The 13,177-nt window shown below is 36.7% G+C and overlaps 1 non-coding gene across 1 annotated transcript; it reads right to left on the bottom strand.

Moving 5' to 3' along the window:
- Nucleotides 1-7,519: 7,519 nt before the first annotated feature.
- On the bottom strand, nt 7,520-7,604 carry trnal-uaa. The gene has a single exon. It is a non-coding gene; the product is annotated as a tRNA-Leu (tRNA).
- Nucleotides 7,605-13,177: the final 5,573 nt, after the last annotated feature.

Raw genomic sequence — 13,177 nt, 5'->3', positions numbered from 1 at the left:
TTAGCTTTCATTGTAAATACTTCGTAGTGTTCATAATTTTAGACGTGCGATTATTTCAAAATAACTCTATCCAGCATAGTCTTCAGCACGGTTATTAAATATATTATATTTTGTATGATAAATTGTGTTTACTCTAAATTATGCTATCTGTAATATGGTATACTAAAACTGTTTTTATAAAATAGTGTGAGACGTCATTATAGAAACTGGGAATGCACTCCAAAGATTATAGAATTATATTGTATAAATGTAGTTGATGCTGTAAATATATATCTTGGTGTTTGGATGCAAAGCCATCATTTTGTCCATGAGAATCATATGATTTACCGCTGTTCATCTATTATGTATATAATGCTCTTTAAATAAAGTTCTGTATTATTTATATTTTAAGACCAAATGGGCACCTTGGTTACATCATGTAATGTAAAGTGGAGGAGATCTGAGATCATGACCTGCGATGCTTTTCATTTCTTTTCATTTATATGCACAAAATAAAACTCCAAATTAAAACAATTATCAATGCTTGTTTTTATTGCCCAATGCTATCTGTCAGCCAGTCTCTTAAACCTTTAAATACAAATGCAAAAAAATCTATTAATGGTAAATGTAAAGTTTGTTTACTACAGCACATAATCAGCAATAATTGAACCAAAAACTTGTATACATACAGCCCACAGAATGGGCAGTATGGAGGGCCGATGTAATTACATTATCCTATGTTTGCATCTTGATTGCAAAGAGATGAACAAAGACCAAGAGGGATAATGAGTTGGTTTATTATCTTTAAAAAAAAAGAATAATCTTGGCTCAGATATGAGGCACACCACCAAGTCAGGAGGTGGGATGTTGGAGGGGGGCAGTCCATTGACTCTATTGTGCATTGAATCACTGTTTCATCTCAAACTGATTATCACAGAGACTCAATCAGACCTTGCACTTTGCATGCAAATCCACCACTTCTAAATAAATGTCTTTCCTTTAATTGGCCTGATTCTGCATCTCGGCAGCATCTACACAGTGAGGAGTCTATTCCAGCTCAAGAACAGGAAGAGGAGAGTATTTTAACAGTATGCTCTGAATGAGTTATAGAAAACCATTGACAACTGAAATGTCTTAGTCTGGCTTCCATAGCACCCTGATTACAAAACTATTGGACCATTATATTACAAGAAGTAATAATAATAATAATAATAATAATAATAATAATAATAATAATAATAATAATAATAATAATAATAATAAAAAGATTCTCATTAAAATGTTGGCATGCAGATCAATATATCCACATAAACCATTTATCATGTATCTAATAAATACATTCCAGCTACATACTATACATCTCTGCTTCTCATTTTCCAAGTCACATTTATATTGCTATAGGAAAAGAATAATATTTTATAATGCTGTCAATGATTTTTTTCACTGCTGTAATACAAGTCCAGAGCTGCCGGTATATTAGCCTCTAAGGAATCTATCTACATAGCTTCACAATGCATGTCATGGTGTTTTCTATTCCTACATGTAGGACTCAAAGCTGCACAGACCCTGAGCTTCATAATTCTTTCTCAGTCTATCCCCTGCAGGCTTTTTAATGATACTTTGCACAGTTCTGTCTGCATGTGTTACAAAGAAATACTGACCAGAATTATTTTTTGTAGTTACAAGAATTGCCAGAATAAAGTACATTGCCTTACTCTACAGCGTATACAAAGTATGAGCATCAAACACTTTCATACATTATCTTGACATGTATCTAAATGTTGCTGTTCTGTTCCTGTTAAATAATGTTTTTCCACTATGTGTGTAATTGCTACAGAGGGATGTTAAAGACTGGCAGGCAGTTTAGCTGTCTTATTCTAGTATCAGTATAGCGGCTTTTCATTAATGGTATTGATAACCCTGCATGGTTGTTAATTGTGTCTCTAGTTGATAGGCTTTCAGCAGTGGATATTGTGAATCTTTCATTTGTGTCTTTGGTCTTCTTTCAGTTTCTTTCTCGCTCACCCTAAGAGAGGGGAGATGGAATGGAGGGGAAGGAGGTAATGAGATTGAATGCTTAGAATCAAATATAATATAATATAATATAATATGTGTCTCTAATGCATGATTAGTTACAGTGGTGTACATGTTTGCCCTTATAATTAACATATTATCTAAAGAATACTTAATTCTTCATTGGCAATGCAGAGTTGCTTCAATGTTAATGGAATTGTCCTTTACTTAGGGGCAATGGCAATCATAAGAGCAGTTGCAATGGTATGAGCTATTTGTAGAATAGAGCCATAGTTGAAACATTTTTATATTTTGCGACTTTTTATCCAATGCATAGTGTGGCACAGTAGGGGAGAGAAGAAGACAATGTAGTCCTGGCAAGTGGAGAGAACACATTACCCAGAAGGACATGGGAATGAAAAGCCTATAAGAACATAACAACATAAGAAAGTTTACAAATGAGAGAAGGCCAGTGACAAAGACAGCTGTAGTGGGGATGTCAGACCAGAAGAAACACACAGTACTGCGAGAGGAAATGATAAATGGATGCAATGCTGCGTGGTTTATTATTATTAGAAAATAAAACAGTGCTACAAAAAACAGGACACGGCACTGACGCCAAAATAAATAGACAAACAAAATGAACTAACACTTAAACAAACAGTGGACTAACAGATAAACACGGTGAGTCAAAACAACGGTTATATATTTAATTTGTTTAGTTTTCTCGTTTTTAATTCTCTCCTCTCCACACCCATTCTCCACTCATCAAACACACAACATACAACACATAAATATACACAGGGGTGGGGCAACATTGACACAAGGCCATTTGGCCCATCTTGTTCATTTAGCTATTAGTAGCTTACTGATCCCAGATTCACATCAAGCAGATTCTTGAAGTATCCCAGGGTGTCAGCTTCAACAACATTACTGGGGAGTTGGTTCCAGACCCATAATCCTCTGTGTAAAAAAGTGCCTTCTATTTTCTGTTCTGAATTCCCCTTTATCTAATCTACATTTGTGACCCCTGGTCCTTGTTTCCTTTTTCATGTCGAAAAAGTGCCTGAGTCGACATTGTCAATACCTTTTAGAATTTTGAATGCTTGTCTTCTTTGTTCAAGACTGAATAGAGTCAATTCTTTTAGCCTGTCTGCATATAACATGCCTTTTAATCCCGGAATAGTCCTGGTCGCTCTTCTTTGCACTCTTTCTAGAGCAGCAATATCCTTTTTGTAGCGAGGTGACCAGAACTGAACACAATATTCTAAATGAGGTCTTACTAATGCATTGTAAAGTTATCATTACTTCCCTTGATTTAAATTGAACACTTTTCACTATATATCGGATTGTTGGCCTTTGTATAGCTTCCCCACATTGTCTAGATGAAGACATTTCTGAGTCAACCTAAACTCCAGAGGACCTAATACTGATCCCTGTGGTACTCCACTGGTTACCTCGCTCCATTTTGAGATTTCTCCTCCAATCAGTACTTTCTGTTTTGTACATCTTAACCACTCCCTAATCCATGTACATGCATTTCCTTGCAAGCCTATTGCATTCAGTTTGAGAATTAATCTTTTATGCGGAACTTTGTCAAACGCTATCTGAAAATCTAAATAGACCATGACATATGCTTTGCAATTATCCATTGTCGATGTTGCATCCTCAAAAAAATCAAGCAGGTTAGTTAGACACGATCTCCCTTTTCTAAAACCATGCTGGCTGTCTACCAGGATACCATATAGATAATTTTCCATTTTGGATCTTATTATAGTTTCTATAAGTTTACATATACAGTAATAGAAGTCAGGCTTATTGATCTGTAGTTACCTGGTTAGGTTTTGTCTCCTTTTTTGTGGATCGGTATTCTGTTTGCAATTCTCCAGTCTGTCGGTACAACCCATGTCAAGAGACTGTTGCATGATCTTGGTTAGTGGTTTGTAAATAAATTCTTTCATTTCTTTGAGTACTATTGGGAGGATCTCTTCTGGCCCTGGGGATTTGTTTATTTTAAGAGCTCCTAGTCCCTTTAACACTTCTGCCTCTGTCATGCTAAAGTTATTTAAAACTGGATAGGAACAGGTCGATGTGTGGGGCATGTTGTCCATATCCTCCTTTGTAAAAACTTGAGAAGTAATCATTTCATATATTGTCTATTTATTTCTCTTCATCTATGTTTTTGCCATTTGTATCTCTTAGACATTTTAGCTCCTCATTGAATATTCTTTTGATGTTATAATATTGGAAAAACTTTTTGAAATTTGTTTTAGGCCCCTTAGCAATGTTCATTTCTATCTCTCTCTTGGCCTTTCTAGCTTCCTTTTTGACTTGCATTTGCAGTTCCAAGTATTCTTCTATGTACTTTGTTTTTGGTCCCTTTTAAACGCTCTGTAAAGTGCCCTTTTTCTCTGAAAATATTTTTTTGAATTGATCTATTTAACCATTTTGTTTTAGATTTGGATTTGTCTACTGCATAATTTGTTAATTGTGTATTCAGTGCTAATTATTATGACCAGCTGACAATCATTGAAAATTAGGGCCAGCTACAGAGAATAAAAAGATAGCAGCCAGTCTGTTCTGGGCGGCTGCAGAGTGAGAAGCCCAGTTCTGAGGGTGCAACTGTAAAGTAAGGTAGCAGGAAAACTGTGTTTGTGAAAGGTTTGCTTTTGTTTTATTTTTGTGTTTTGTAAATAAAATAGTGCAACCGCGCTGTTAAAACAAGTTCCTGTGTGTTGGGTCAGTGTTTACGTGCTGGAAAAGAACCCGAGAGCATGAATCTTTCACAATAGCCATAGTATTATACTGTACCGTGTAATAGTAGAATCAGGACCAATTTTCATGTTAGTTCCAAATATGTTTCAGCATCATTTGGCATTAGAGTAATCAAGGGACTAAGGGTTTACAAGGAGAGCATGATAAAATGGCCAGGCAGTGTATATTTCACTTTAATATTGTGATAGATAATTCATATACCCTTTTCAACATGGGGTCTCGGTCTCCTCATTTGGGGATGTGGTTTGTAATATAAGAAAATAATTATTTCTCATTACCAGCACATGCTGTGGAAATGAATGGAGCTCTGATAACGTCCAGCTTTACGTTCACAACTGAGATAATACATCTAACACTGACCTTTGCAAACAGTTTACATCTGCTTACCACTGCATATTCACCTCTGATCATGGCTATGAATACTGATGACAAGTTATGTTTATGAATGGTGAGTGACTTCAGGATAGCAGGTTCAATCTAGCCATTACTTCCTCCGATGAGCCTTTTGTTAGGAACACCTGGGCTCAGTTTGGATTCCTTAATCAACATGAAGTCTTATACTAGCATCTGGAATGTAATTAAGAAATACCAAATATAATTTCATTTAGTGAAAGCACATTGAATGGTAATTACTATGAATTGTGTTGGCTGACAATGAACCCACAGTATTATTCAGAATTCACCCAAATTATTTTTATTGATCATTTAGGTTCCTGGATTGCATTAGATTTCATAGAAATTGCCAATGGCTTAACTCTCAACAGGGAATTGGAAGGCCTTTGGGTAGCAAGCACACCCAACTCAATAATATCTATGAAATCTGCTGTTTGGTTTAGAAGCAAATCAAAATAATTGACACATTTAATACATCTAGTATTGGTTTCCAAACTCAATAAAAACACTAAAATCACCAACAGTGAAAATACCGAATCTCCCATAAATAAGGCTTCTTTTCCTCAGGTTACTCATTTCATTTTTCCATTTTTCCATTTATATGTAAATGTTTTTTTTTTTGTTTTTTTTTTGTTTTGTTTTGCTTTGTTTTTTGGGGCTTTCGCTTTTTATATGCTGTATGAAATTATTGTTTACTTTGTTTTTTTTCTGACACAATATTGTAGTGTTTTAGCAGGAGGCAGAGAACAGGAGAGACACACCTTGTTTTTGGTTCCAATATTCACTTTTATTTTCTCTGGACGCTCTCTCAGCACCCAAGCAAGAGTCCACTGCTCTGTCCTCTTCACAGCATGCAATACAGTAATATAGGAAGGCAAGAATCATGGCAACCAGAACAACAACAAAATGGTGGTGCAGCACCTTTTTTTAACTATGTGTGTTCAGGCATTTGTTTTACATTTCACCACAGTTTGCAATTCTATTTTAAATTCCATGAGCGTGTAAATATTCCCTCTCAAACTGAAATATAGCTTTAAATGTTGTGAGCAAGAACAATCCTCAGTTTCTTGTAATGTCGTTTTAAATCTCGCGAGCGTACAACCATAAGAACATAAGAAAGGTTACAAACGAGAGGAGGCCATTCGACCCATCTTGCTCGTTTGGTTGCTAGTAGCTTATTGATCCCAGAATCTCATCAAGCAGCTTCTTGAAGGATCCCAGGGTGTCAGCTTCAACAACATTACTGGGGAGTTGGTTCCTGACTCCCACAATTCTCTGTGTAAAAAAATGCCTCCTATTTTCTGTTCTGAATGCCCCTTTATCTAATCTACAATTTGCTGCCACTCAGTAGTTGGGGTGGGTTTAAGTATTCAGAACGAATCAAAGCGATATACAAGTCAGGAAAGAGGGACTTTGCCCAAGTTTTTTTTGCAGGGAAAAAAAGTAGCAGCAACACAACAGCTAACAACAGATATCACAGTTAAAAAGCATGGAAAGCAAGAGAGAACAAGAGGGTCTTGAGAGTTGATTTGAAGCGCGTGACGGTGGGAGCATCATGCACCAAAGCTGGGACAAAGTTCCAGAGTCGAAGCCATGAAGCTAAACGAGCGTTGTCCAAGTGTGGTGCACTTGTGCTTGGGGATAACAAGCAGCCTAGAGTTGGAGGACCTCAGCTTGCAGCCGCGACATAGCGGGTCAGCAGGTTGAGGAGATACACAGGGAAAGGGGTCAAGTCAACGTGAATTGAGTAACCATTTCCAGCATTGTTCCAGTGTTTACTGGCTATACACCGATATTATTTTTTTAAATTTATTTATTTTTGTATTGGGGATTGATAATTTTGTATCGATTAAAACCAAAAAATTGGGGTCAAAAACACACACAGTAAAACATTTCCCTCCACCCACACCTAAGAAATAGCATTTGTAAATAAGGTACAATTTAATGCTGTATAAATGTATCTTACACGACATAGAAATACAGTCACTGTGTCTATAATCATGCAATCAGAGAAACTACAAAATGAATCTGCAAGAGTCTACCGGAAGTTATAACAGAAGGGCAGTATTTAGATTTCGGAATATCACATTAGTAGTATTATTACTACAGCTAATGTCAAAAAGTTATGATGGATAACCTTTTGACCTTATGATTATGATTATGAATATTTATGAATATATAATGAGGGGTGTGTGTGAATATATGAATATATAATGAGGGGGCGTGCATGTATGAATATATGAATATATAATGATGGGGACGTGGATTTTATATAGGAGTAGGGAATATATATATATAAAACAAGTGCTTATAAAACATTGAATATTTATAAATGTAAAGAGTTTGAAATAAAAATAATTACTGTTGGTAGGATTTGAACCCACGCTGACAATTGAGTCAAATGGATCTTACGTCCATCGCCTTAACCGCTCAGCCACAACAGTTTTTCTTAATGTGTTACTAAATAGAAAATAAGAATTAAGCTTACCAGGGTTCTGAGAATCATGACGGTGAGGAGGTTGAGCAAAATGTCAGTTAAAAAGGGGTAGGTCTGTGCCTGTTTTTCAGACCTCATAAAAGGAGGAAAATATATGTGCCAATTATTAGAGTGTTACACAAGATGTCTCATACCGTTGCTAGTTCCTACTCTGAGAAAGCGGATCTTGAGGATCAGCAAATGGATGAACTTATAAACGCTTTTAAAAAATTACACATTAGCCCTTCCTCGGAGGAGGCTGAAGAAGAAACCGCGGAATGTAAAAAAGGTTCAAGAGAGTCTGAGCAAGTGCCTTTAAGCATCTGTTCCAAGGATCCTCTGTGTATGGAACATACTCCTCTGGGGACTGAAGTGAAAATAGACTCGAACGAGAGAGAGGGAGGCGGCTGCTTTAGGGTAACTATGAAAACGCCCCTAGGGGCAATGCCTCAAGGAACGCCTATTCGTGGATCTCTGATAGGTCGTCTCAAAGGACCTCCCTCGGTCCGGAGGCGTTATCACACCTTATAGTCCAACCTCCAATCTTTGGGGAGCCTACTAAATGGGCCCACAGTCCCTTCTGATTGAAGGAGTCTGCCGCCATGTCTTCTGCAAACTTTAGATACTTCTCTGAAAATGTCATTCTTGAACCTTGCAATCTCAAGATGGATTGGACCAGTGAAGAAATGACCCAGCTTATAAAAGACTTTGAAAATGTCCCCCTCCTCTACCCTGCGGAGTCTGACGACGTCGACGGTCCTTTAGGCATCTCTTCTGAAAAAGTATTAAAGATCTCTGCGGGTCTCATAGCTTCTCTATTGGAAGTGATCATCGACCGCGACATGCTGAAAAATTGCCGCGGTTGCGAAACTGATCACCCAAGCCAGCTGAGAACACAGCTGCCTTTTTGAAGCGGACCTAAATTATTTTGATCAACATTTTGAAGAAATACTAGAAAAACTACACGTCCCATGGCTGAAACTTCTGGTAGCTAAAGCTCTAGCTTGTTTCAATTTCCATCCATCTTTGACGAGACTTCAGAAACTGGTGGAAGATATTTTAGCAGAGCTAAGACCTGAACGCTGCATTCGACATAAACTGCGCCTTCTACAAGAAACCTTGGATGACAAGACCCGAGACATTGTTAACAAAATAACTAAAACTTTTTACCACCGCAGCTTTACTAAGCCACAAGCTCCTTTAGTTTATTACGGAGCCTATGACTTTGAAAATGGGGAACGTCCAGACTTCGGTACAACTGCGGAAAACCATGGAGGGGCTGCTGTTTGAGTTAATAGCGGCGAAAGTGGCATGCAAGAGACTCTTTCAAAACCAGATCCCCGTAAATGTTAAAATGTTCAACAATTTAAAAAGTGTAACTGATTTAATCCATCAAGATGTTGATGCTCAAGAATGGCTAGAGTTGGTAGATACGCATGTAAAACAGTGTAACCCATTAAAGGCGTTTTTAATGAATATATTACCTAAGATGTTTGATGATATAGAAGAATGCAAATGTGCTCATATCATTGTTTTGTATGCTTATGTGACGGATGTCTGTTTTTATAACATGGCAATGTTTTTAAGAGATGAAGATATATCGAATATTGTACAAAATGTCGTGGATTATTTAATGACTAAACATGAATGTTTGTGTAAAAACTTTACACTTCTTCTAAAATGTCCTAATCTTCTTGATAAACTTTGAATAAAAACTTTTTGAATTACTGATTTGTAGCAGTTGGGTTATTTTGGTTAAAGATGGCACGTCGGCGTATGAAAAAAATATACTACGATCCCGCAAATCCTGGAGGGTTAGGAGGGTTACAGACTCTTCAAAGGGCTATGGGTCTGAAGGGCCTAAAGTCTCCGAGAGGGCCGTAACCGCCTTTTTATCAGAGCAAGACTCGTACACGCTGCATAAACGCTCTAAAATAAACTTTAAAAGAAACACCGGATTTGTATCTAATATCGATACACAATGGCAAGCTGATTTAGTGGATATGTCTAGCTTGTCAAAAGAAAATGGAAGTTACAAATACATGCTAACATGTATAGATATCTGATCTAAATATGCCTGGGTAATACCGTTGAAAAATAAGTCATCTATTTCTGTGACAGAGGCTTTCAAGAGGATTCTCAGCACGGGTAGGAAGCCTAAAAAACTACAAATCGATAAAGGGACAGAGTTTCTGAACAAAACATTTCAACAAATGCTAAAAAAACATGATATTCTACACTTTACCACGGGGAATGAACTAAAAGCCTCTATTGTTGAGATACAACAGGACTCTGAAAACAATAATGTGGAAATATTTCACCGCTTTTTACACTCACAAGTATACTGATAAACTACAAGAAATGGTTCAGGCCTATAACAACTCCTTTCACCGCAGTATTCAAATGAAACCTTCGGAAGTTAATGAAGACAATTCATTTAAAGTGTTTAAAACTTTATACTCTAAGAAGAAAAGCCCTAAACATATTAAGTTTAAGTTTACAGTCGGTGACAACGTTAGAATTTCAAAGTTAAGAGCGCCCTTTATAAAAGGCAATGAACAGATGTTTACTGCTGAGATTTTTACTATAACAGAATATATACTGAGATTTCCGCCGTATATAAACTATGTGATTATGATGGAGAATCTATAACGGGTACCTTTTATGAACCGGAATTGCAGAAAATAAATGTCAAGACTGATAGGTTGTTTAGGATAGAGAAGATAGTTGCTGAGAAAAAGGAAAATGGTAAAAAGTCTTATCTCTTAAAATGGGCCAGCTGGCCTGAAAAATTTAACAGTTGGGTCGCAGAGCAACAGGTGGTGGATCTAAAGAGTTAACAAGTCCGGAGTGTATTTAATTACACTTAAAACATTATTCAAATGTCTCAAGACTCTTTTTATATGACTCTGCCTAGTAATGCTTCACAGGATGTTTTCCCTAAAAATTCAATTTCCAATTTTACTTCCAAACTGGTTAAAACAATGAATCTACCGGGAAAATGGGAAGTATGCTTAGCAGAGATTCAATATCCCCATACGTGGGATAATATAAACTTTAATGACTGCACTTTTATTACTTATGATATAGAAAATGCGATAAGACGTGATTATACTATACCAAAAGGATATTACGAGACCCTTCAGGATAAGAATGGCATTTTCAGAGAAGTATCTAAAGTTTGCAGAAGACATGGCGGCAGACTCCTTCAATCAGAAGGGTCTGTGGGCACATTTAGTAGGCTCCCCAAAGATTGGCGGTTGGACTATAAGGTGTGATAATGCCTCCGGACCGAGGGAGGTCCTTTGAGACGACCTATCAGAGATCCACGAATAGGCGTTCCTTGAGGCATTGCCCCTAGGGGCGTTTTCATAGTTACCCTAAAGCAGCCGCCTCCCTCTCTCTCGTTCGAGTCTATTTTCACTTCAGTCCCCAGAGGAGTATGTTCCATACACAGAGGGTCCTTGGAACAGATGCTTAAAGGCACTTGCTCAGACTCTCTTGAACCTTTTTTACATTCCGCGGTTTCTTCTTCAGCCTCCTCCGAGGAAGGGCTAATGTGTAATTTTTTAAAAGCGTTTATAAGTTCATCCATTTGCTGATCCTCAAGATCCGCTTTCTCAGAGTAGGAACTAGCAACGGTATGAGACATCTTGTGTAACACTATAATAATTGGCACATATATTTTCCTCCTTTTATGAGGTCTGAAAAACAGGCACAGACCTACCCCTTTTTAACTGACATTTTGCTCACACACCTCACCGTCATGATTCTCAGAACCCCGGTAAGCTTAATTCTTATTTTCTATTTAGTAACACATTAAGAAAAACTGTTGTGGCTGAGCGGTTAAGGCAATGAACGTAAGATCCATTTGACTCAATTGTCAGCGTGGGTTCAAATCCTACCAACAGTAATTATTTTTATTTCAAACTCTTTACATTTATAAATATTCAATGTTTATAAGCACTTGTTAAATATATATATATATATATATATATATATATATATATATATATATATTCCCTACTCCTATATAAAATCCACGTCCCCATCATTATATATTCATATATTCATACATGCACGCCCCCTCATTATATATTCATATATTCACACACACCCCTCATTATATATTCATAAATATTCATAATCATAATCATAAGGTCAAAAGGTTATCCATCATAACTTTTTGACATTAGCTGTAGTAATAACACTACTCACATTTTTCTGTTTGTCAGTTTGTAATGAGTGACCCCCCTGGTCGAATAGGCACATTGTATGTGTGCATAAAAGACATGACTACAAACCCCGCTAGGGGGGGGGGGGGGTTCCCCCTCAGTGAAACTGCAGCGTGTCCGCCCCTAGTGCCAAGGGTCAGCAGCCCAAATCCAGACCACAGAGAAAATAATAAAATATAATAAATAAATAAAAATCAGCACAAATTTTTCATTAAGTACTGTATATGGAAAACTACAAATCCCTACGAATTCAATATGTTATCATAACATTATTCAGCTGGTTACTTATGACTTTATGAAGCAAAATGTGTTAATTATGTTAATTCTATATGGTGATGCAACGCTTTTAGCCATAGCTGTGTTGTGTGTGTGTGTGTGTGTATATATATATATATATATATATATATATATATATATATATATATATATATATATATATATCTATAGTAACAGTGTATGTATAGTAAACACACATGCAAACATACCGTACTATATTATGTAGTACAAAACTGTATTCATTACAATAATGATGTTACTGACCACATTTTCTTTAGAACGTCACTGCATTTCAGCCTGTAGCTCTATGCTACCCCCTAGTGTCAAATGATGAGTAAACACTTTTATTTACCCAGTATTTAAAACTAGCATCTTCTCATCTACTACGGTGGCCCTGAAGTGCAAAACACAACGACAAATTGAAAAACAAAATAGCAAATCAGAAAACACAACGACAAATTAGAAAACAAAATAGCAAATCAGAAAACACAACGACAAATTAGAATACACAATGACAAATTGAAAAACAAAATAGCAAATCAGAAAACACAACGACAAATTAGAATACACAACGACAAATTGGAAAACAAAATAGCAAATCAGAAAACACAACGACAAATTGGAAAACAATTTAAAGTACTGCGTACTGTTTGAAGTTGTAATCTTGTTGACCTGGTCTGGAGTCGAAGTGCTACCTACATGTTTTTTGTACTAATCAAGTAATAATAATAAAGAATGTAAACGCAGTTATTTGTTGGTAAGTCAAGTGTGACAGACAGACAAACCCAATACCCCCCCCCATAGGTGTTCATGATACATGCAAAACTATAAAGTGTGACACGTACATACGGACGGACAGTCACAGATTCTGGGCTATAACATATAAAAGAGCTACTTGTAAGGCCCTTGCTCAACCACCTCAGGAAAAGCCCGCGTTCACGCTGTTGATGACATTCAGGTAGAAGGTCATCTTCACCACCGTCGTGTAACTTTGTTTTATTTGCAATATTCACTTTCTGCCAATAGAGGG

The sequence above is a fragment of the Polyodon spathula genome, chromosome 3 (genome assembly GCF_017654505.1).
Source record: "Polyodon spathula isolate WHYD16114869_AA chromosome 3, ASM1765450v1, whole genome shotgun sequence".
NCBI lineage: Eukaryota > Metazoa > Chordata > Actinopteri > Acipenseriformes > Polyodontidae > Polyodon > Polyodon spathula.
Note: the sequence above shows the minus strand (reverse complement) of the source record. Positions and strands in the feature narration are given on the sequence as shown.